General features: G+C 39.1%; 1 non-coding gene across 1 annotated transcript; it reads right to left on the bottom strand.

Annotated features, from left to right (window-relative positions):
- Nucleotides 1-4,983: 4,983 nt before the first annotated feature.
- Nucleotides 4,984-5,094, bottom strand: LOC150050022 (U6 spliceosomal RNA). Its single transcript, XR_016538767.1, has one exon. It is a non-coding gene; the product is annotated as a U6 spliceosomal RNA (small nuclear RNA).
- Nucleotides 5,095-25,378: the final 20,284 nt, after the last annotated feature.

Below are 25,378 nucleotides of genomic sequence, written 5' to 3'. Positions count from 1 at the left end.
GGAGTCCATTTTAAGCAGTCCTGCCTGTCCATTTGGAATCTTGGGTGTGCGTGGAGAGAATGGTTGTGTAGCTTGGGCTGACAGAAGAGCAGAAAGTGACTGCTTCTTCTAGAATATTTATGGGTCACTTTATGTTGTCCAGGGAAGGCAAGGAAACATGTTGCGGGTGGTGGAGGGTAGGCTTAAATCAATTCTTGGGATATTTTTTGCAGGTCTCACTAGTGACTTAGGGTTTTTAAAATATATGTAATGCCATATTTCTAGCACACTGGGAGACAGAGAATCTACTCTATCCAGAATGGTAAATCATATAGCTGTAATGAAGATGTGGAATGATTATTAAGCAAAAACCAAGCAGGAGAAGTATTGTAATCTATTTCAGTTTTGAGTGAAATTGTTGTTGTTGAGCCCAAGATATAGTTTTTCATCTCTAATTAATGTAAATCCCCTGGGCAGGTGTGGAGTTCAAGTGTGTGTGTGTGTGTGTGTGTGTGTGTGTGTGTGTGTGTGTGTGTGTGAGCTGAAGGTGGGGCTGGAAAGGAATTAAGGACTAAAGTCAGGGAAATTATCTTTTCATAAAATCTTAGGCAATGTGAACTTGTAAATAATGTCACAAATTGTCCCAGACTTGTTCAGAGGAGTTCTGCAGGGTCTTCACAAAAATGAAAATACAAATAGCTAATAAGGTTATAAAAATGTGCCTAATGTCAGTTGTCAGGACAATGTAAATTTAAGCATAAGGTAAAACCAACACATAGCTGTCAGAATGGCTCAAATTAAAGCTTGGCAGCTATAATTCTAGCCACTTAGGTGATTGAGATGCTGAGGCTCACAGTGCAAAGCCTGCCTGAGCAGAAAACTCCATGAGATTCCATCTCCAAAATAACCAGCAAAAAGCAGGTCAGGAAGGTGTGGCTCAAGTTGTGTGCACCAACTGAATAAACAAGCCAAGTGGGCAAAAGGCCTTGAGGCCAAACCTCAAGGTCAAACCTGGTACCGGCAGACATACTGAGACTGAAGAGCAGTCGAAACTTTCATCATTTCTGATTTGCCTGCATGTTTGCAAAAGTATGTGGTACTAGTATTTGGACATTATTTGAAATTATGCTAAAGCTAAACATATATAAATTCTGTGGCTCACAAGTCCAACAGTCATTTCCATTAAGCAACTGCCCATTCACCATTACTCATACCAACCCAAACCAGGAAATACCTTAAATAGCTCTCTGAAGTATAACTGATAAATTGTTGAACATTCATACACTATGCAGTAATGAGAAAGAACAAAGCATTGCCTCTATACAATTAAGATAAAACTCACAAATACAATACTGAGAAAACGAGGCCAGATTCAAAAGAACATTTATAAGGATGATTCCATTATAAGAAATTCAAACAAGTAAAATTGACTATGGTAATAGAGATAAGGTTTAGAGAGGCATTACAAAAAAGGCCTGGAAGTCTGTATTTCATCTTAAAGGCAGTGGTGCATGTGTAAACATAAAGATGTATTGAACTTCATACCTGAGATATGTGTTTACAATTATGTCAATCAAATGTGTCAATCAAGAAAGATAAAAAGGCAAGCCCACCAGGCCCTAAATTGCTGTGAATTAGACTCTTTTGCCATCTACTGGGAAAAGGACACCTGCCTTTGTCTTCTTCTACTGTGAGTTCCTCGAGGGTGGGAGCTATTTCATTTTACTGCAGATCCCAGAATATTTAGTAGCCTTTCATGTTTATTGAATTACTTTGAGAAATATTTGAACCAGTTATGGTGGGGATCCAAACTCAAGTGCTGTTGTGATGCCTAACTTATTCCTTCTGCTTCCATAAGACCACACAACTTTTCAGAAACCGTTCCCCTTATAATGCATAATAAAATGGAACCAAGAGTTAAGATGGTTCTTTCCCCAGAATAAGTGTTTTGCATCTGAACAACATAATCTTTAGAACTAATTAAGTAAGGGGCAAATTTTCAGTTTGGTCATGCCAATATTTATATTGTGGGCTTATAATGTGCTTTTCAATGTTAAGTTTAGGAAGGCAATTGGCTTTTGCTGTGCCCAGCAGATGGTAGGTGATAAATCAATGCCAGTTCTTTGACTCTTCTGTTATCTTCTTTTCCACAATTGATTCAAAATGCTGATCTACCTGGCAAAATTTTCAGGAACTGGAAATTTTCTGTTGCTTCAGAGCCTACCTCCCAATTATATGGATGTCTCAACTCTGAAATTCTGCTCAGCAGCTTCACTGTGACACAGAAAACTATTCCAGTGATCCTCTGCTCTCTTAGTTGAGGGGAAAAAAAATCTCTTTTCAAGGTTGTGATGAAGAACATAAGAGTCTGAAGTAAAGTTCTGTCTTACTGTATCTCTTCATGCATTTCTTCCAAACTTTTATATATGCCCACTATGAAAGTTATCCCCTATCACAGGACTGGGTTCTCTGGGGACAGTCCATTAACTCAAATCAAATGCATGGCACATGCTTTGAATTTAGCAAGATGACAAGATTTCTGACTACACTTGTGCCATCTGAGTTTCTCCAGGAGTTCCTAATAACTCTCCAAAGGTCAATATTAAGGTGTTAAAATGAAATCAGGTGGAAGGAATGGGTTCCTAGTTTTAATTTAGGAGGAAAGGAAACATAAAACCATATGTAATTATGAGGTCAATTGTCCTGAGTCTGAATGCCTTTACAATTCTAATGAAGTTTAAAGAAGTTAGGCTAGGCGACTGAAGAAAATGAGAATCTCTTTAAATGGCTATTGAGGATAACTCAGCTTTGTTCTAGTTCAAAGGTGAAAGAATAAAGTCATATATGGCAACTTGTGAAGGTAGTTGATTAATAAAATACTTTTTTTCTTTTCTTTTTTTATTGTCGAGGTAATGTATAGAGGAGTTACAGTTACATTCACCAGATAGTAGGTACATTACTTCTCACACATTGATACCCATTCTCATGCTTTTGTCCCTATTTCCCTCCTCCCACCCCCTCCCAATCATCTTGTTTTTTCCCCTTCCCTTTCCTATTTCAAATAAACAAACGTATATACAATGTACCAGGTAACAAAGTCAGATACAGTAACAATATGAGATTAACCAAAGGGCAACAAAGGAGAAGAGAAATAACATACTACATTAAGAACAACAATCACACAAGATAAAGCTCTTGTTTCCATATCTCGAGACCCTTTTATTTAGTCTCATCCTATATGACCTTATGTATCTAGGTTTTGTGCTATTGTAATCCTGTGCTAGGAGAGTCCTAGATGTGTACTAATTGTTACAAATGAGGGAAACCATTGAGCCTATGTTCCTTTGTGTCTAGCTTACTTCACTTAATATGATTTTTTTCCAAGTCCTTCCATTTCCTTACAAATGGGGCGATACCATTCTTTTTGATGGCAGTATAGAATTCCATTGTGTACAAGTACATCTTTGTGATTCAATCATCTACTGAGGGGCATCTGCATTGGTTCCATATCTTTGCTATGGTAAATTGTGCTGCAATGGACATCATTGTGCTAGTGGCTTTAGTATGTCCTTGTTTCTGGACATTTGGGTAAATGTCAAGGAGTGGAATTGCTGGGTCATAGGGGAGCTCTATGTTTAGTTTTTTGAGGAACCACCATACTACTTTCCACAGTAGTTGAACAAGTTTGCATTCCCACCAACAGTGTAGTAGCATTCCCCTCTGGCCACATCCGCTCCAGCATCTGTTGTTATTAGTTTTCTTGATCCTGGCCATTCTAACTGGAGTGAGGTAGAATCTTAGAGTTGTTTTGATTTACATTTCTTTTATGGCCAGAGATGTCAAGCATTTCTCCATGTGTCTATTGGCCATTGTTATTTCCTCTTCAGAGAACTCCCTCTTAAGTCGTTGGCCCATCTTTTAATAGGATGGTTGTTTCTTTGGAGATTTGTTTTGGAGAGATTTAGTTTTTTAGCTGTTGATATATTTTAGATATGAGGCCTTTGTCTGTTGTATGGTTAGTGAAGATCTTCTCCCAGTCTGTGGGCTTTCTATTTAACTTGCTAGCTATGTCCTTTGCCATAAAGAAGCTCTGCAGTTTAATGTAGTCCCATTTGTCCAAACTTTCTTTAATTTGTTGTGTTTCTGCGTCTTTATTAAGAAAAGTTTGACCTGTCCCCAAGAGACTTAGTGTATCTCCTATTCTTTCTTGTAAAGTTTTTAGGGCATCTGCTTTTACCTCCAGGTCTTTGATCCATTTGAAATTAATTCTGGTACAGGGTTACACAGAGGATCCAGCTTTAGTTTTCTACAGGTGTTTAACCAATTCTGCCAGCACCATTTGTTGAAGAGGCTGCCTTTCTTCCATCTTATTTTTTTTGGCTCCCTTATCAATGAGTAAGTGGTCATAGGTCTGCAGATTAGTTTCTGGGTCTTCAGTTCTATTCCATTGGTCATCAGGCCTGTTCTTGTGCCAGTACCAAGCTGTTTGGGTTACTGTAGCTCTGTAATAGTGTCTGAAGTTTGGAATTGATATTTCTCCTGTGCTCTTTTTTCTGCTTAGAATTGTTTTTCTATAAGGGGTATTTTATTATTCCATATGAAATTTTGGATTGCTTATTCTATTTCCTTAAAGAATGACATAGGGACATTAATGGGTATAGCATTGAATTTGTAGACATCCCTTGGCAAGATTGCCATTTTCATGATGTTAATTCTTCCAATCCAGGAGCATGGGAGGTTTTTCCACTTTCTCAGTTCTGCTTTAATTTCCTTTTTCAGTTTTCTAAAGTTTTCGTCATAAAGGTCCTTTACATGCTTAGTTAATTCCTAAGTACTTTATTTTCTTTGAGGCTATTGTAAAAGGAGTTGCTTTCCTGATTTCTGCCTTATTCCTCTCCTTGTTGGCATACAGCAAAACAGTTGAGTTTTATACCCCTCTGCCTTGCCAAAGTTTCGAGTCAGCTCAAGCAACTTGGGAATGGAGTCTACTGGGTTCTTTTTTTTTTAAATATGGAATGCTTCATGAATTTTTGTATCATCCTTGCACAGGGGCCATCCATGCTAATCGTCTCTGTATCATTCCAATTTTAGTATATGTGCTGCTGAAGAGAGCACAAAGTCAGCTTTTATTTAGTTTTTTTTAAATATATTTTATTGTTACTGTAGAGATGATGTACAGAGCAATTAGAGTTACATAACTCAGCTAATGAGTACATTTCTTTTTGGACCATGTCACCCTATCATCAATATACATAGGCACAGGCAGACACACACACACACACACACACACACACACACACACACACACTGCTGCCCTGCCTGTGGACTTCAAGAGTCATCTCTATCCTACTTCCCCACCCTTCTTTCCTCCTTCCTGTTTGAATTCTTTTTATTTTATATGAGACAAAATCTCTCTGTATAGCCTAGGCCAGCCTGAAATTCACTAAGTAGCCAAGGCTAGCCACAAACTTGCAATCCTTTTGATTGAGTCTCCAGAGTGTAGAATTGTTAGCATCCGCAAATGGCAACTAGGAGAGTTTTCTTAAATAAGTTGTTTCACTTTTTAAGAGCAGAGACTTGCTCACACTACATTGGAAAGGAGGGTGTCCAGTGCATACATAAAGCCTGAAACTAAAATTGTTAAGGAACCAAAGCATTTCTAAGTAATATGCTCTTCTCCTGTCACTTCCAGGATGGCTAGTCCCTATTGTTTCCTTACTTCCCTCGGACAGTGTACCTCATTGTCTATTTACGCTCCGTTTTTTTCTCTTCTTACTTATTTTCATCTTCCTCTAGCCTCTAGTGCCATACACAGGCTGTGGATTCTGCTTGTACATTGTGCCCTTTCAGCTTTGTCCTCCCACTTACAATTAGCAGACTCCTCATGTAGTCCAATATCACTTGGAAAGATTCAGAGCCTGTTGGGATCAGCAATTTTGGGGTCCAAGCCACATTGCAAATTTCTTGTATAAATATAAACTAGTGTTGGTAACTCTGGACTGTGTATCTGAAGTGTACTGGGAATCTTGGCTGGCCAAGTCACAGAAATTTTGACTACAGAATATCTCTTCGCAAGAGACAGGAAGCCTGACTGACAACATATAGGGTTCTTTAAGTACAGAATCATGTCATCTGCAAAGAGGGAAAATTTCACTTCCTCTTTCCCTATTTGGATCCCCTTTATGCTTACTTCTTGCCTTATTGCTCTGGCTAGGAATTCTAATACTATGTTAAAGAGTAGTGAAGAGAGTGGGCATTCTTGCTCCTTCCTGATTTTAGAGGGAATGGCTTTAGCTTTTCACCATTAAGTATAATACTAGCTGTGAGTTTGTTATACACAGCCTTTATTATACTGAGGAACGTTCCATGGACTCCTAGTTTCTCCAGAGCTTTTAGCATAAAGGGGTGTTGGATGTTTGCAAATGCCTTTTCTGCATCTAAGCAATGAAATACTCTTAATTCATGTATTCTTAATTCCTGTCAACTTTTTTTTCTTGGCCATACAAGTACATTGACAAGCACTTTCCCAATTCTTGTTTATGTGAAAAATACCCCCTGCAATGTTATCTATGTCGTTTCCATGCCACAAACAAGTGTGAGCATTGCAGCATACTTTGTCATCTTTCTTTTTTAAAGTAGAAGACTGGGATTTGAATACTATACCTGACGCATTGGCTTACTGACTTCATGCCATGCCTTCAACCCCTACTTTGTTTACTTCTTGCTGAATCTTAGCTTGTTTCAAAAGAAATGTGTTGTAGAATAGAATGTGGAGAATTCTGGGATAGAGTCAAATGTTGTCAGTGACTAAAGTTTAAAATGAAATATGTCTTTTCCCATAAGTGTTACTTTTGTATTTGGTTTTCTAGAGCTTTTTGACACATTAGCCAATTAAAATTATGAACTAATGTAGTTTAGATTCCATTATATCAGCTCTACAATTTAAACTCTGCCATTAATTTGATATAAAGTAAATTATTCTTTTATTAATTTAATTATGTGAATAAGATAAGATGGTATTTACATTCTCGTATCCATTGGAAACATCCTCACATAGTTTCCCATTCCTATTTTATGTGTTATTTGCATTCCATTTCAGAGTATAAATATCTTTTCCAGGTTCTGATTTCTTATATTGACAATCCTGTTGTAGACATCTTGACCTAAGAAAAACATATATCTTTGGAGTTGGATTGCTATAAATTTGAATTCAAGTTCTAAGTTAAGTTACTTCATTTTTCTTAGTCTTAGTGTAATGTTTAAATTTTGAACATTAGCACTTATCTTACAGCTATGTCTGCTATTTATACCTATCATCTATCTGTCTTTCTCTATATAATTATCTGTCCATCAATTATTTTCAGATTATCTATTTTTCTATCTATGCATCTATCTACTTATCTATTATTTATTTTTCTATCATCTGTCTTCTATCAATTATATCTATCATCTATTATCTACCTTTTAATAATCTATCTCTATGTCTCATCAATTATCTATCATTTTATCCATATTTATCATTTGTCTTTCTTTTTATTTATACCTATCTATTCATCTATTATGTCTATCTGTCAGCTATCTACTTACCTATGCACTCTGTATCTATCAAGCAGTTTGACATGATTCTCCATGGTGCAAAATTTTCATTAATGTAAATTTTTACTCTTTTTTTCATTTAAAGTTATCACAACTTGCTATTCTTACTTCAATAATCTGTTTTTCTAATACATATTGAATAGAGGCTTACTTTAAATAGAGTTTATATTACTAGGAAAAGTAACAGACAGCAAGTAGGTTCGATTTGTTTCCTGTCTTGAATAGTTCTTTTTTTTTTTTTTGTAATTCTGTGGCCACAACTCGCAAAAGGCATCTTAGTCCTGTAGTTGTAGATGAACATTGAATCCTATGCTTATCTACCGCAGGCTGCCTGATAATTTCATCTGATGTTAATATTTTCTCCATCTCATATATGAAAATGAAATAAATAAATATGTTTCAATTCTTGGATGGAGAAATGAAAAATTGAGACGTGAAAGAAAATAAATGATTCCCATTTTATCATGCAACCCACCAGCCAGAGAAACAATGCCAATACTCATTGGAGCTCATTCTGTCTCATCTTTACAGGGGAAGGCTCCAAATTGTAGCCATGGCTTGGTTATCAAGTAAATTGGCTTGAAATGAATTTTTAATAGTGAGTCAAACGTAACTGAATTCTTTTCCACCTCTTCAATCTGGGAAAGACTAAAATACATGCATCCCACAGAGGCTGTTAACCTACAAGCTATAAAGACTAAGAAAGTAAGTAAGGAGAGAGAAAAGCGAGAGAGACAGAGACAGAGACAGAGACAGAGATAGAGACAGAAAAAAAGAGAGGAGAGATTTTGGTTTTTAAGGGTAAATATTTAAGCCATCACAGAATAAGAGTTTCATGTCCATTTTATTTTCCTGTTAATATATTGGTATATGTCTTTCAGAAGGCAGAAAAATGTCATATTTTTAAAAATGTCTATGGCAGGAGTGTTTGTGAATATATGACATTTTCTTACAGAAATGTCCCAAATGACAAATCTAGTTTGAGAGATAGGAATTTTTTTGTATTCCATAGGCTGGCATTTAATGTTTCTCCATTATTTACTCTAAAGATCAAAGCTAGGGTTTTCTTTTTAAATTGGCTATTTTCATAACTTCAAAACAGCCAACTAAGAGCTGTTTATCTATAGCTGTTTATCATCAGTATTTATCTATAAATATTGTATAACAAAAGAATGCTTTTCATGTTTGCTTTGTAGGGGTGAGGAAAGGATAGGAAACACTGCATGAACTGCAGGTGTGTGTTATCAAAAACCATCCTGAAAGCCTTCCTCCTTGGACTGATCACAGAATACTTTGGTCCGAGGAGGAGAAAGTCTCAGTAGCCAAGAAATCCACTTACACAAAAGATGATGCACAACAATGTAATGAGGTACATTGCACATGTGAAACTTGAACTTGACCTTTAATATCATCTTGGCAACAACAGCAGCGCCATCACACTTGGCCCTCAATAACTCTATTGTGTAGCCATAACACTCAAATTTTGATCTCTCAGACTCTTAGAGCTAACAAAAGAAGCGGAATTTATTAGAACTTATTTGATTCTGGGTCTTATAGAAAGGTTTTTACTATATATGTGTGAGGCTCAATATCAATTCATGTTATAGATACTCAGCAGCACCTCCTTTACCTACCAGTTGCCAGTAGCAACCCTTCCCCCCCAAAAAAAGCACACATGGTTTTCTCTTCTGTGTTGACCAAACACATTCCCAGACCTTGCATGAGATCTGCTGGGGACAAATTGTCTTTGGTTGCTATTATCTTAGAGTAAGAAAATTAAGGATATATGTCATTTTAATGGATGTATAGTACTTACATGTAGTTATGGAGTACAGTGTCATATTTCTCTCTATATATAGATACAGATATATAAAGAGGTACCATTAGCTATTACACATTATATACCAATTCCCACATGCATTCATATCTATATTGTCATAATATGTATGTGTGTAATCATTAGAAGAGGGAAATTCACATTCTATCTCCACAGACAGCTATCATTTCTTTGTGTTATAAATATTTGAGATCCATTCTATTAGATATTTTGGAATATCCAGTTACTTGCTGTCAAGCATAGTTACCCTGCCATGCTGACGTGAGACTCTTCTTACCCATCTGCCCCCAGGTCCTGTTAGTCATCCTCTTCATTCCCACTCCCACACTATCACCAGGCTCTAAGGGCCATTGTTCTACTGTCTGCTTCTATAGACCTTTTTTTTGGCTTTTGCCTATAAGAAGATGCATTGTTTGTATTTGACTAATTTTACCTAACATTATTTTCTGCACTTCCATCCATGTTGCTGCAAGTGATAGAATTTTATTCTCTTTTAAATGATGAGATATTAGTCCATTGTGTATAGATGTCACAAAGATAACTCTTTGTTGCTACAAAGAAACAATGATGATTTGGGGAATCCTATTGAAAGTAAAACATCGGATATTTGAGGAGAGATAAAATATTGTTGACGGCAATGATAATGATAGTAATAGGAAGATGGCCAATAGAAATTAGTTGGATTTGTGGAAAGTAGTAATTCATGGTAATGATTGTGAAAGTCAATCTAAAGCATGTCAGAAAGAAAGTATAATACAAAAACAGATTAATGCAAGTAAATATTTAATCTAACTGGTTTTATCTAATAGCAAAACATGAATATGAAGTTATGGAAGATTTCTTTAAAAGTATAGAGCTACTGTTTTTATCTGTATACACAAGACAAAATGAACCAAGAGAGTATAAGTTAGGCACAAAACAAAAAGAATTTAAAAAAAGTGGTGTCAATACTCTAAACAGGAAAGACTAATGGGTATCAATGATTTCACATGTTAGTAAAATAGGACAAGAGCTCAATCATGACTACCAAGTTAAGAAGAAACATTATTCAAGGAGAAAGACTGTAAGTCCAAGCTACCTAGGTTGATATTGAGAATTGCAGTTTGAAGCCAGATCAGGCAGGAAAGTCTATAAGACTCTTATTTCCGATTCACCACTAAAAAGCCAAAAGTGATCTGTGACTCAAGTGGTAGAGTGACAGCCTTGGGCAAAAAAAAAAAAATCTAAAGGAGCATACCAAGGAGAATAGCCCACAAAACAGAGGGAAGGCACTTTAACTCTCTCTTTTTGAGTTAGAACATCTATCTTCTCCTGCCCATAAACATCAGCAAGCCTGGTTCTTGGGGCCTTCAAACCTGGCGTGGTGCTTAAACCATATGTCTTTTGTTGGAACTACTCTCTTTAGTTTGAGAGTAATAAGTTGTGAAATTTCTGAGCCTCTGTAATTGCATTAGCAATTCCTTTATTTAAAAAATATTTCAGGGGCCATGAGTTTGGCCTAGTGGTAGAGTGCTTGCCTAGCATGCATGAAGACCTGGGTTCAATTCCCAGTACCATATACATAGAGAAAGCTGGAAGTGGTGTTGAGGCTCAAGTGGTAGAGCTCTAGCCTTGAGAAAGTCCAAGGACAGTGCTCAGTCCCTGAGCTCAAGCCCAGGACTAGCAAAATAAAATAATAATAATAATAATAATAATAATAATAATAATAGATAATTCAGGCTGAAATCTGAAGGTGGTGGTTTAAAGCCAATCCGCAGGAAAGTCCAGGAGACTCTTATCTCCAGTTTACCACAGGAAGTGGCATCGTGGCTCAAGTGGTAGAATGATAGCCTTGAGCTGAAGAGCTCAAGCCCAGGCCCAGAGTTCAAGTCCTACAACTGACTATATATACATGCCTATATATATGTATATATACATATATATACATATATATGTATATATACATATATATAGCTAATATATTTTCTACATTATTGGGGATCCTGTTAGAAACATTCATTTTTGAAAAGCATACCTAACCTGAAAAATGGAAAGTACACAGTAGGCATTTCATAACTAAGCAAGTGAAATGATAATAAAAATGTACTTAGCCTAGTGATCAGTGAGTGACTACAAAAACACATCTTATGTTCTGACCAATGGCCGGGCTATAATCCTAGCTGCTCAAGAGGCTGGTAGCTGAGAATTATAGTTCAGTACCAGCTCATACAGGAAAGTCTATGAGACTCTCATCCATAGTTACCCACCAAAAAGGTCAGAAGTAGATCTGATGCTGAAAAATTAAGTGAGAGTGAGACTGAGTTCAAGCCCCAACATTGTCATGTGCACGTGCACATGCACATACATGAGTGTGCCTGCACATGTGTGCACATGTGCATACATACATACACACACAGGGAGGCATGTGTTAATTAACTTGATTTTCATAATCATTATACAGTATGCATATCTATCAAATCATATATAAACATCTATAATTTCATTGACAATATTACCTCAGTAAAACTGAAAATGAAAATATAAAAAGATAAATTAAAGTTTACCAACTGTGTCTGGTAGAATTACTGACACCAAGGAATTGAAATTGAAATCTCTAAGAATGATGAACATTTTTCAAAAGGTTAAATTCATAATGTGAAGATTTATAGAGTCATTTTCTGGTGAAATGGTTTTAAATAGTTTTGTAATCATAGTACTTTCATTTGTTTTGTGTGTTCCTAAAGGCACTAAAGTCTTTCGAAAGACTCAGTCATCATAAATTTGTAATCGCTGTTCAAATTGTGTAAAGGGATTGAATTAATCAAATGTGATCAATATCTAAATGCTCAAGAAAAATAGGCCTTCAGAGTTTTCTTTCCCTGATATACAAGTATAATGAATTGATCATTAAACAAAACACTAAGCAAGATACTAGTGATTGTTTCCACAGACAAAAGCTCCGCCATCCTTAAAGAGAGAGCCTATTGTGGTCATAATCCCTAAGTTATTAAATGTTGTGTCACTGAGAAAGAGCAATTGAGCCAAGAACAATATCCACTTCTAAGAAGTAGATATTATAGGCTAATTAGTCACTGAGAAATCAATGAGAAATGATTCTTTCATTCTGATATAACAAGCTCTGGGGAAATGAACAGTCATGCAAATTTTGTGAACTATACACTGGTGAGCCTCATAGCTAGCTAAGCAACTTTGCCATAACCCAAGAGGCTTTAAATTTATCTTTGATGGCTTCCAAGTCAAAATGCAAGTCCTCTTCTCTCTTTTCTGTTTGGCCAATGGAAGAAATTACAGTGGCTTGGAGTGAGAAATTTTGAGTTCTTTCTTCCCTATTCCCTTAGTGAATAAGACTCTTCCTTGCGTGCAAGACTGAAGTCTAAATGATGCTTTTCCACTGGGGGAGTGTTGAGGAGAATCAGAAAAGCTGCTTCAAGGTAGGAACCTTGAATTTCTCAACTAGTTTCAAGTCCATACTTCCAGCCTACCATGAAATAAATAAGTAAAATCCAAATCTACTGGAGGAATCCGCTCTCTCTATGAGTAACTTAGGACAGTAGGCTAGATAGTTGCTATAAAATTTGCTACTGCGAACTTCTGAGATCATTCTCATTCAGCCAGGATGCTCTGTAGTAACTGTAAGGTTTGAGGAAAGATACTACCACATGGTTCAGTCAGAAAACAGCTTATTGTGGGGGGAGGGGTGGCGTACTGCTGGCCTGTGCAAGATGGAGGCATGTAAGGGGCGCAAGAGATGAAAGGGACGGGAAAGAGGGAGAAGGGGCAAGGAGAGGGAAGGAAAGGCTGCCAAGGGGTCAAGGGTAAGAGAATAAAAGAGGCTGAACTAATGATGGACTGTTACTTAGGAAGAGGGTGAGGAGGTGTGCTCACAGGAAAGAGCTAGGGGAACCTCCCATTGCCCGTAGGTGAGCCAATTACCTGGGATGTGAATGTTGGTTGGAGATCTCTACGGAAGGGGCCATATGTGTACTGAGGGAGGTCAAAGTCGAGGGGGCCATTTTACCTAAGTGGATCTATCATGACAGTATTTTGATAGTTTTAAAGAGGCATTGGTTCTCTCTGGTTACTTCCTGCTGGCAAAGGACATTGACTTTAAGAGTGGAAGGCAGAGATATTATCCAGCACAAGACTGGTGGTGAATGCAGGTAAGGATGGAATCTGGAAGAAGTCTTACAAGGCAAAAAAATATTATTTGAGGGCACTCAAAAGAAGATGGAAGGGTTCAGGGGAGAAAATTAAAAATTGGATGATTCGGCTAGCTCTTATCTCCTGCCAGTCATGGGGCTTGAACTTAGGGCCTGGGAACTGTCCTTGAGCAATTTTGCTGAGGGCTAGTACTCGATCACTTTGAGCTGCTGTTCTACTTTCAGCATTCTGCTGGTTAATTAGAGATAAGAGTGTCAGAGGATGCAGCTAAGTGAAATGAACTTCAGAATATGGAAACAAGAGTTTTATCTTTGTGATCGTTGTTCTTTTTTCATATATTTTTATTGTAATTAATAGAAGGGTTACATTATATTCACCAGATAGAAGGTACATTACTTCACAAACATTGATACCCTTTCTCATGTTTTGGTCCCCATTACCCTCCCTCCAACCCCGCCCCTCATCTTGTTTTCCCCCTTTCCCTGTCCTATTTCAAATAACCCGAAAAACCTATATACAATATATCAGATAACATAGTAAAATACTGTAACAATATGAGATAACAAGGGACAGCAAAAGAGATGAGAGATAACAGTACATTAAGGACAACAATCACTCATTATATGGCTTTTGTTTCTATATCCTGGAGGTCCTTTCATTAGCATCATACTATATTGCCTTATGTATCTAGGTTTTGCTCTACTGATTATGACAATTGAGGGAAACCATTGAGCAGGCTTACTTCACTTAATATGACTTTTTCCAAGTCTTTCCATTTTCTTACAAATGGGGCGATGTTGTTCCTTCTGACAGCAGCATAGAATTCCATTGTGTATAAATACCACATCTTGTTGATCCACTCAACTGAGGGGCATCTGGGTTGGTTCCACATCTTCATTATGGTAAATAGTGCTGCAATGTACATTATTGTGCTAGTGGATTTAATAGTGATTGTTGCTCTTAATGTACTGTGTGAAGCTATTTCTTTTGTCTCTTTTCCCTTTATGGTTTACTCATGTTGTTGCTGCATCTGGATATGGTACCTGGTATATTGTATACACATTTATTTGTTTGTTTGGAAAAGGTAAGGGAAAAACAAGATGAGTGGGAGGGGTGGGAAGGGGAAGAAAATGGGAAGGGGTAACAAGTTCAAGAAGTAATGTACCCATTACCTGATGAATGTAACTGTAACCCCTCTGTACATCACTCTAACAATAAAAATGAAAAAGAGTCTCAGAGGGACTTTTCTGCTCTATGATTTCTGAACTATGATTGTCAAACCAAATGAGCCTTTGCCCTTATGTTTTCAATTGAAGCAACAAGGAGATCAATAGAAATAGTTTCTAAGCAGGGCTTACCTCGAATTTACTAAGAATGCAAATTAAGTTTGACCAATAAATACTTGCAAGAGTTATTTATTCCTCTGTGGGTATGACCAATACTGCAGAGGATAAAATGTGCCATGACAAAACTCAGTAGACTTGATGAGAATTTCAAAACAAGGTAGTTAATTTTTAACTGAATATAACACTTGAAATTGTTACTTATTAACAATATGGCTCTATATCAAAGGCAGTTCACATCTTTGGGAAGCACATATTAAAAACTTTCACAGATAGACATAAAGAATGAGATGCTGATTCTACATCAGTGTATTGATCTTGACCTTATTTAAATCACAGCCAACTTAATTACATACCAACTTTACTCATAAACTCTAGTTTATAAACTCAAGATATATTCTTACCATCTGCTACTTACTCAAACCTTCTGGGATTTGTCTTAATTTTCTTCCTTTTTCCATTTTGGAACAAACATTTAAGACAATTCTTACTTTCTAAATCCTTTCTTATCCAAAGAAACCATTTTTGTTTCCTCAGTTTCTTTCTTTTTCTTTATATTACCTAATCATAACTATTAGACACATTTGTTAACACACAAATCTGATGAGATTCATTGCAGCTTGAGTTTACAACCTTTTTTGGAGTTTACCTACTTTTGTTTTCTTTTGGCCTGTAGAGCCAGTTATTAGAAAATCTTTAAAACAATTTTGGTAAAGGAACACATTAGCATACAAATTGACCTTTGAACATTTGCTGGTAGTGTGTGTGTGGGGGGGGTTGTCACATGAAAATCCACCTTGTGGCCAACATGGCGAATTTCTGGATAAGTCACAATAGTAAGAAAGCTAGGTGGAGCTTTATTAAGTAAGAAAACAAGAAAGCAGACAAGCAGGAGCACATAGTAATAGAGTGTTGGTGAGACAGGGAGACAGATAGCATTAGCTAAGAGAATTTAAGCCCAAGATGATTAGCATTCAAGAGGAAATCTAGAGGGAGCTCCAGGACCCAGTCTGTGTTTTACTCTCAAGGGCACAAGGAAAGAGGCAGAGGGTGAAAGAGTGAAAGGAAGAGATAAGGAAAGTTACCTTTGTAGAGATGGCTGGGAGGCTAATGAGAAAAGAGAGAGGCCAGGCATGGTGGCTCAAGCTAGTAATCAACAAGGAGGATGAGGCAGGAGGATTACAAGTTCCAGAAAGGAGAGACAAGAGTCAGACAGATAGATAAAGATGATGGAGGAAAGCATGAATGTATAGAACTTCTGGCCATTTACTATTGCTCTAGCAGAAACTGGCGATAAAAATATGGCACTTTGGTTTTATGGAGTCTTTGCGTGAAGGGATAGGAGAAAGGGTAGGACACACTTCAAAGCAGTATCCTGGTTCAGAAGAGACTGGAATGAGAAATGCAGAGAGGGAGGGAGTCTGGTGTCTGGCATCTGGTGAGCATAAAGAGGCTAAAGATGGGAGGTGTCCCTGGCCACCCAAAGTCTCTTAAAATGAGAGTCAAATTCTCTATTCAGGCATCCCTGAATAAGAAATGACTACCACAAGAGGCATAGGGGAATCCCTCTGGCATGGTGCCATGTTGAGAGACAGAGTCAGAGGTCTTACAAGTCACTCACCAGAAGTAGAGGGATTGAGGAGGAGAACAGAGAGCAGTATGGTATAGATGCAGGGCCAGCAGTGGTAAAGGCAGGAAGTCCAATGTGGAGCTCCTATGGCTGGTAGTTTGGGCCCATGGAGGGATGGCCAGAAGGTAAATTAGCACTCAGAAAGAGAAGAGGAGGGAATCCAACAGCTCATGACACTTACCCTTCCTGAGTGTCAACACCATTATGTTAGGTTCAGGGAAAGGAGAAATAAATAAGTAAAATCCAAATCTACTGGAAGAATCAGCTGTTTGTAATTAATTCAGGACAGTAGGTTAGACAGCAAGTCTAAAACTTGCTGCCAAGATGTTCTGAGATCACTCTAATTCAACAATGACCTCTGTAGTAACTATAAGGGTCAGTGAAAGGAGACCACCGCATGGTTCAGAAAGTAAAGAGTTTATTGGGGGAAGAGCATACTGCTGGTCTGCACAAGATGGAGGCATGCAGGAGAAGAGAAAGAGGGACAAAGGGCAAAGGGAAAGGACAAGGGGATCAAGGGGGTGGACTCATGGTGGAGACTGATATATAGGGAGAGGGTGGGGAGGAGGTGTGATCCCAGCAAAGACCTTAGAACCTGAGGGACCTACCATTGCTTGTAGGTGAGCCAGTGACCTGGGGTATGAATGCTGCTAGTTGGAGACTTCTAGGGAAGGCGCCATATGTCTACCAAGGGAGAACAATGCAGAAGGAGCTTTTTTGTCTGGGTGGACCTAACTCAATATATTTTCATAGATGGCAATCACCAGGAAGCATGACTGGATTAGGATTCTGAAAAAACAAACAAACAAACAAACAACAACAACAACACAAAAACACACCAAAAAACTTACTAATTAAATGTACTATTTGTTTTGTTTTTCTGATGAAGTCATTCAAACATGCTTCCCAGAAGAGAGGTCATTTACAGAGTAGTACCTGGGTCTCTACTGAATAGTATCCCTCAGGCTTAAAAATGGTATGAGATGGTATTTTAAAAATAAAGCACAGAAATGATGGGACAAAGGATAAACCAATTCAGCAGTGAAACCTCTAGACACTCTGTTGGAAATGAACTATGTAACTTGGGTAGCAGGGAGGACGGAAGTCAGGAGTGGGGGAACTAGGAGAGAATGATGGAAAGGCTGACACTGTTCAAAAGGAAATCTACTCATTACCTGACTCATGTAACTGTGACCCCTGGGTATATCACCTTTACAAGAAAATTGCAAAAATCTAGAAAAATAAAGTAATAAGAGTATTTAAAAAAATGAATGTACTTTTACGTTCCAAAATCCTTGAATGCTTTGAATTGCTTATTGTTTCTCTCCTTCCATTGAAATGTATAGCTTTCTTTCCTGTAGTGGAAGATGGATAGAGCATAGAATAAAGATATTATTACTAACTTTGAAAAGTGTTGAAAGGCCACAACTGGAATGACAGTCTGAAAGCCAAGTTCTTTTGACTTGTGAGAACTCAGCACTTGAGATAAAAGGCTTTTATTCTGAGTCTCCAAGAAGGCATAGTTTGAAATAAACCTATCCTGGGATTAGGAGGCTCCGATTGGAGTACTAACATTGGAGTGTAAGAGGAAACAGAATACAGAATCAGGAGCTCATTTATGAAGAGACACAACTTGTACCACTTGGTGGAGGAGGGGGAGAATTGAAGAGGAGAACGAGGAAACCAGATTAGAACCAGTGTTACTAGGGGAATTGAGATTGGTGTTCGTATGAAGTGTAGTTGTGGGAGTGGCTGGGTTTCTCAGTGTTTCTGGCTATCTGGTACCAGAACATCCTTTCTGGGCTCCTTATGCCTTCACATAACTCTGTAAGTATGACCTTTGTTTAGGGTTCTCAAATAGTGTAGTAGATAGTAGTTTCTGTCAGGACCCTAAAAAATCTAAATTAGATGGGATCTGGACCCCAACTATAATTACTGAGTCTCTTGAAGGGCAAGGGGAGGGATCGCTCTCTATGAAAGTTTATTCAGTTAGTTGTCAAGAGTTGTGTTTAATTGGGAGCAAGTTTAGGAGGCTTATTATCTGGTCAGTCATCATGTGTTATGTTCTTCCAAATGGCCTTCTGGATCTTATGACCCAGAATGGTGGAGGAGGACTACCGACGGTCACCTTGCCCCATAGGCAGTGTGAAGGACTAGACAAGATTGTCTGTGTGCCCCCAAGGCAAGCACTTCAAAGAATTAAGGCATTACCTAGAGCTATTGGAAGCAAGGAATGAGTGGGAGGACATTGGTAAATGCAGATCCTCTATCTACCAAATAGAGCACACTACCCGTCTAATAAATGTCAGTGTGGTCTTTGAAATCATGCTGGGCTTTCCAATGTTATGAGAAAGAAACTTCCTCAAAACATCCAGTGAGTCTGCCTTTCTGACATTGCTCAGCAGGCTTTGTTGGCCTCACTCATTCTCTATCCCAGCCCACACTCCTTGAGTTCTTTGAACTTCTTATATAGTTTTCTGCCTCAAGGATTTTCCTTATTGGAATTCTCCTGCCCAGAAGCTCTTCCTCTCTCTCATGGAACATTACTGTCTACTCTTTCTTCAGATTTTAGTTCCAGGGCCACTTTCTTAAGAATCTCTTGTGCTTCCTTGTGGGGCACATCACATCAGGAAAACGGGCTCATTTCCTGGTCTTGAGATTCAACGGGCCTGTCTCCTCGTTGGGAGGTTTGGCTGTGGTTTGTGAACTGGGATTGGCCTCACTGCCCTCTCAGACAGTACCTACCTCCCCCTGCCATGCCCACCTCTTTGCTGATAGGCTCCTGCATCCTATTTTAGCCCAATGTACTTCTGGAATAAACGAGTTCTGCTGTGACAGTCTCCCTGGTGCATCTATGTCTTCCCTCCGGTGAGGGAGGGCTGGGTGAAGGCGGCCAGTCAGCCCTAACCTTTCTCGGTCGCATCTTAGTCGGGGCGTATGCTCCTTGTTCCTCTTGAGGGTCAGGAGGGTCTCTGTCTTATATCATTCAGGCCCCTCTGGGCAGTGTGCCTCACCTTTGCTGAGCTACTTAGAGCCTTATAATTAGAGCCTTTGGAATTTGTTGATCAATATTTTTTCTAGACAACAGTAACCGTAGGAAGAAATAATATATATTAGATGCTTTCTCAGTGCCAAATCCTCCTGTAGACTAACTATAAGAGCTCACTAGATCTTCATAGTGACTGGGTGAAAATAGAACTAGCATCACTTACTCTGTTCCATAGATGAGAAAATGGTGGCCCAGAAAGGATGGCTACTTTGACAAGTTTAGGTAGCCCAGGAGGATGGGAATCGTGTCTTTTTTTGATTGGCTGTGAGTTCTGCTATGGACTGAATTGTACGTTCCTCCATTAAAATATGAAGTCCTTAACTGTATTGGGAGGCAGGTGGTTTAGGAAGTAATTAGGGTTAAACAAGGTCATGAGGGTAAGGGCCTAATCCAATAGGATTTATAAGAAATACGAAGAGTGAGGGTAATTTCTCAGTTTCTTCTCTGTGAGGACAGATAGGAGGGGCCTGGTGTTTCCCAAGGAGAAATGCCTTCACCAGGTTCTGGCTATGCTAGCCCTGATCTCAGACTTCTTTTCTCCAGAGGTTGAGAACAAATATTTCTGTTGTTTAAGCCGCCCAGTCAGTGATATTTTATTGTGGCAACTTAAGTAAGCCAAGACAAATACCACTCGCAGAGTGTTTAAACCCTAGCAAATGAAGCCCTTTGTTGGCTGTCTGAATAAAAGGTATTTGAGGTGAATTTCAGAGCTAGACATGGGAGAGGGATGAACCCAGGAGTAAGCTGAGAGATAGCCTGAGGAGAACTAGCCAAAAGAGCCAGGCATGGTAACACACTCCTGTATTTCTGGCATTTGGAAGGTGGAAACATAATTGAGTAATGTAAGACACTGTACAGAAATCAAATTCAGTGACAACAAGGGATTAACGAAGTGAACAAAAAATGAAAGAAGGGCCAGGAGGTTAGCCTAGTGGTAGAGTGCTTGCCTAGCATGCACAAAGACCCGTGTTCAATTCCTCGGTACCACATACATAGAAAAAAGCCAGAAATGGTGCTGTGGCTCAAGTGGTAGAGCTCTAGCCTTGAAAAAGTGCCTAGACCCTGAGTTCAAGGCCTAGGACTGGCCAAACAAAATGAAAGAAATCTCTTGTGTTGCCCTCTGGTTAATCTCATATTGTTACAATGTATCTGACTATGTTACCTGGTATATTATAATATTGTATATATATATGTGTGTGTGTGTGTGTGTTTATTTATTTATTTGAAGTAGGAAGGGAAAAAAGATTAGGAGAGCGGGTGTGGGGGAGAGAAGTACAGACAAAAACTTGAGAAGGGGTATCAATGTGTGAGAAATAATGCATTTTCTATCTGGTGAATATAACTGTATCCCCTCTATACATTAAAATAATTTTTTAAATGAAAGAAAAAAGAAATAACTTCATACAGTACATTAAGAACATGAACAACTAAGAAAAACCTCATTTTCATATCTTGAAGTCCATTTCACTTTGCATCATCTTATATGGTGATATGTATTTAGCTACTGAGCTATTGTGGTCTTCTGCTAAGGAAGTCCTAGACATATACTAATTATTACAAATGAGAGAAACCATGGAGCCCATATTCTTTTTGGGGGGGAGGCTCTGTCTTACTTCACTTAATTTGATTTTTTTCAAGTCTTTCCATTTCATTACGAATGGGGTAATACTGTTCTTTCTGATGGAAGTTTAGAATTGCATTGTGTGTATCTTGATCTGTTCATCTACTCCCAAGAGGTCCTAGGTCTTGTATCTATGTTTATCTGAATAGTGGAAGGGATGGGGAACAACAAAATGGTGACACAAAGGACAAAGGGTGAACCAATGCCACAGTCATACAAGACAATATGTTGGAAATGAACAGCATGACTTGGGAGGGTGTGTGGGGGGAGGGAAAGTGGGAGAAAAATGAGAGAGCGGGTAACAACATTCGACAACAGTATTTGAAATATATGCATTATCTTACATATGTAAATGTAACTCTTCTGTCCATTATCTTGGCAGTAAAATTTAAATTAAGAAAAACACCGTATAGTGAGACTGTCTCCAAAAAGAAATATGAAAGAGAAGATGTCCCCAAAGGCATGATCTTTTAGTTGTCCTTTAAAGGCTGATGCTAGGTTTGAAGGCTTCAATCAGATGAATGCATGACAGATGTTTGAAGAACGGGTCGCTAGTCATGGTTGGTGGGGTCACTGGGAAGTAGATCCCAGATAGATGCCAAAATCCTACTTCCAGAGAGTCGGGCACCTGGGAAAAGCAAGTTCAAGTTCACAGATGGTGCTCATTTCTTCCAGTTTGTTTTAATCTTTCTCTAATAGGGAACATTCCACTAAAAGGTAAAATTGGAAACCTGCAGCCCATGGACATATGCTGTGAACGAAGAGCTACAGAAAGCCTTTTTCATGCATCTTGACTCACAAGAAAAGAGGGTAGGGGTGAAGAGATTGCAGTTAGGATGAAACACAGCCAGCAAGAGAAAGCTACGGTCAACGAGGGAACTCTGGCAACACAGCTGTCCTTGGGGATGGCCCAGGTACTTTTCAAAGACTCTACCGTTTGTAAAGCTTTGAATTTTTCGTATTGATAGGTGTGGTCAGCAGAACCAGGGAGGGCATGGGAGAGGAAGCTCAGTAACCAGTGGTGTCCAGGTTTTGTTGGCAACCAGAGAAGGACCTGGGACTAGGAATCATTTGGTCATTACCCTTACTTGTGTGTGTGTGTGTGTGTGTGTGTGTGTGTGTGTGTGTGTGTGTGTGTGTGTGTGTGTAGTACTGGGGCTTGAATTCAAGGCATCAATGCTTCCCTTTAGCTTTGTTTTGCTCAGGGCTGGTGCTCTAGCACTTGAGCCACAGCTTCATTTCTAGCCTTTTAGTGGTATTAGAGCTAAGAATCTCATGGACTTTCCCACAGGGGCTGGGTTCAAATCACAATCTGCAGATCTCAGCCTCCTGAGTAGCTAGGATTACAAGTGTGAGCCATCTGTGCCTGGCTACTGCCCTTAGTTTTCTTCTATCTTGCAATCTTGAATAAGGTTTTCATGTCTCTATGTTTAAAACATGAAGAGGCTGGACTTGTTATTCTACTGTTAAGTTTCTGAGACTCCCTTGACAAGACAGAATATGCTGTCTCTGGCTTATGCTGTCTGTTCATGAGAGGGAAGGAAGGAGGAGGTGATAGTTGTATGTCTACAGTCTGGAAGGTGCTAGAGCAGAGCTTGACAGAGGATGGCTTTCTGGGTCTGTAAGTGATACCGTGACACTAGCAAGCATAGTAATAGTTGAATATATAAATGGTGAGCTCCTCTTATCTCCTCAGTAAATTTAACATCTCTCATAGAAAGGAGTGTCCCTATCTCTTCGGGATGTGTCTATGAACACTGGCTGGAAAACAGTTCCATTTCACAGATCTATTCCCTGCTCAGTGTCTAATAATCAGGAGGGAGAAAATGCCCGTAGGATCTCAGTTCAGTGAAGACCTACAGTGAGTGGTGCTTAGTAGGGAACTTTTCCCATTGTGAAGAGGAGCCAGTAATATTATAGAGCACTGGAATAGGAATTTTCTCTCAAGTAGCTCTCATAACTTACAAGGTGGGGAGGCAGGAGCAGAATGGCTTTCTCACCATCATCAATGAGAGGATGCCAGGGTCTAGGATTTTGTGCAAAGTCATAGAACAGGTCAGCTTCAGAAGTGAACCCCTCAGTGTCATCACTCTTATCATCTACAAAATGTGACCTTCAGTACATGTTTTCTCTTATTCTCCTTTTTAAAAGTACATAGAGCTATAGACTCTCCTTGCTGAAGTCAAGGTCAAATAAGCCTCCCCCCCCCTTCTCACTTGCTCACTCTCTGTGTCTGTGCCTGTGTGTGTGTGTGTGTGTGTGTGTGTTGGTACTTAGATTTGAACTCAGGGCCTCCAGCTCCCACTTGGCTTTTTTTTTTTTTCAATGCTAGCACTTTACCACTTGAGCCATATTGCTACTTGCAGCGTTTTGGTGGTTTATTGGGAATAATCCCATAGATTTTCCTGTCTGGGCTGGCTTTCAACCAGGATCCTCAGATCTCAGCCTGCTTAGTAGCTAAGACTACAGGCATGAGCCACCAGTGTGCAGCAACTTACTGGTATTTTCTTTATGAGTTTTCACAGCTTGAAGTTTTTGTAAATATTATATCCATATTGCACATGAGGAAACGGAGATTTTGAGCTCCAATAATTCATCCAATCCCAGTTGACATGGTTTTTCATGGCATCAACTTGACTAAAATGGGGTCAGGTTCTCAGAGCTCACTTTGTTTTCATGGTCTGGAGTTAGAATTAAGTCAAAGGAAGCCTGAATTTGGAGGGTGCAGTTCATTCTCTGAAAGTTGTCCTGAGGAGATTGGATGTGGAGGTGACCAGCTTTTCTTTACAGTTCACTTCAGATATACAGCACAGAATCAGATTATAGATCTATTCGCCTCCCCATGGCTGCCCTGCAGACCAACAATGAGTAACATTTTCATGGCACTCTGGTACTGTCTGTCCTTGCTAGGAGCTGGACTTTTTAAGGCCCTTGATCGCTTTTGGGCTCATCCCTAGTGCTCAGGAGCACTGGGTAGTGACTTTCCCCAGACTGTTCAATCTCCATGGGACCCTTCCACACGTGAGTAAGGTCTTGGTCTTACCTCAACCTCTTTTATTCCATAAACTCTATTGTGGGTCCTTCCTTCATTGAAGCATGGCTGATGTGCACAGTTCATAAAAGGCAGAGGTAAGTTGTGAGCCAAGATCTGGCTGACTCTAAAGCCTATGTCAAGAACTCTACACAGTGATCAGAAACAAACAATTCTTTCCAGTCAACTCACACACACACACACACACACACACACACACACACACACACACACAGTCATTTATAGTGAGCTATATAAAAATTATTGCTTCTATGTTTTAGAGAAACCTTTTCATTTTTACAACCTTAATCCCACTAACACCGATAAGATGATTTTCTGACAGCCTTCCCAAATCAGAAAGTTCCCCAGATCCAATCTTTATTTTGGTTAGCATTAGCATAAAGCAAGGCTCTCAATTGCAGCACGCTACTGAATGGAGGCCAAATAATTGTTCACCAGGGAGGGGGTAGGAGCTGCTGTGTGTATTATGACATCCTTGGCTCCTACCTAAGAGATGCCAGTGGCACCCTGCAGTTGTGATAATTAAATGTCTCTAGGGGGTAAAATCACCCCAGTAGAGAATCCCTGGCATAAGGAAATAAACACCATGATATAAGAGCAAATACTTGGAATTGGAAGCCACTTGAAGCTTCTCCTCCAGGCACCACTTTTTGTATGGTAAACCACACCCTCACTGACTCCTTTAGTATGTCACTCTGAGCTCATTCTTCCTTCCTTTCTCCATCCTTTCTTGGAGTATCTGTGTACATATGTAAGGGCTACAGCCTTTATCAGATACCTTGCTAGTCTCCCTAGGAGTGTCCCTTTTACCCTTTCTTCTCCCCATCCATTCACCCCACTACATCTCATAAAGGTTACCCACACACATTATGAAAGTATAAGAACATGAATGAGATTCAGCTTTGCCAATGTCAATGTGAGGTTATTTCCTTAGAGAAGAAGAAAGAAGGGGGAACGGCGGCCATAGCATTTAGTAGCATGTATCTCTAGCCCCCAACTGCACCTTCACCCACACCAGACCACCCTGCCCTTCACAAGAAAAGAAAACTGTCTCCACCCAGACCTAGCTGCCCATGCACAGTACCTCTGGCCTCAAGCCCTGATGTTATA

The sequence above is a fragment of the Megascapheus bottae genome, chromosome 18, assembly GCF_031878675.1.
Source record: "Megascapheus bottae isolate mThoBot1 chromosome 18, mThoBot2.hap1, whole genome shotgun sequence".
Taxonomy (NCBI): Eukaryota; Metazoa; Chordata; class Mammalia; order Rodentia; family Geomyidae; genus Megascapheus; species Megascapheus bottae.
Note: the sequence above shows the minus strand (reverse complement) of the source record. Positions and strands in the feature narration are given on the sequence as shown.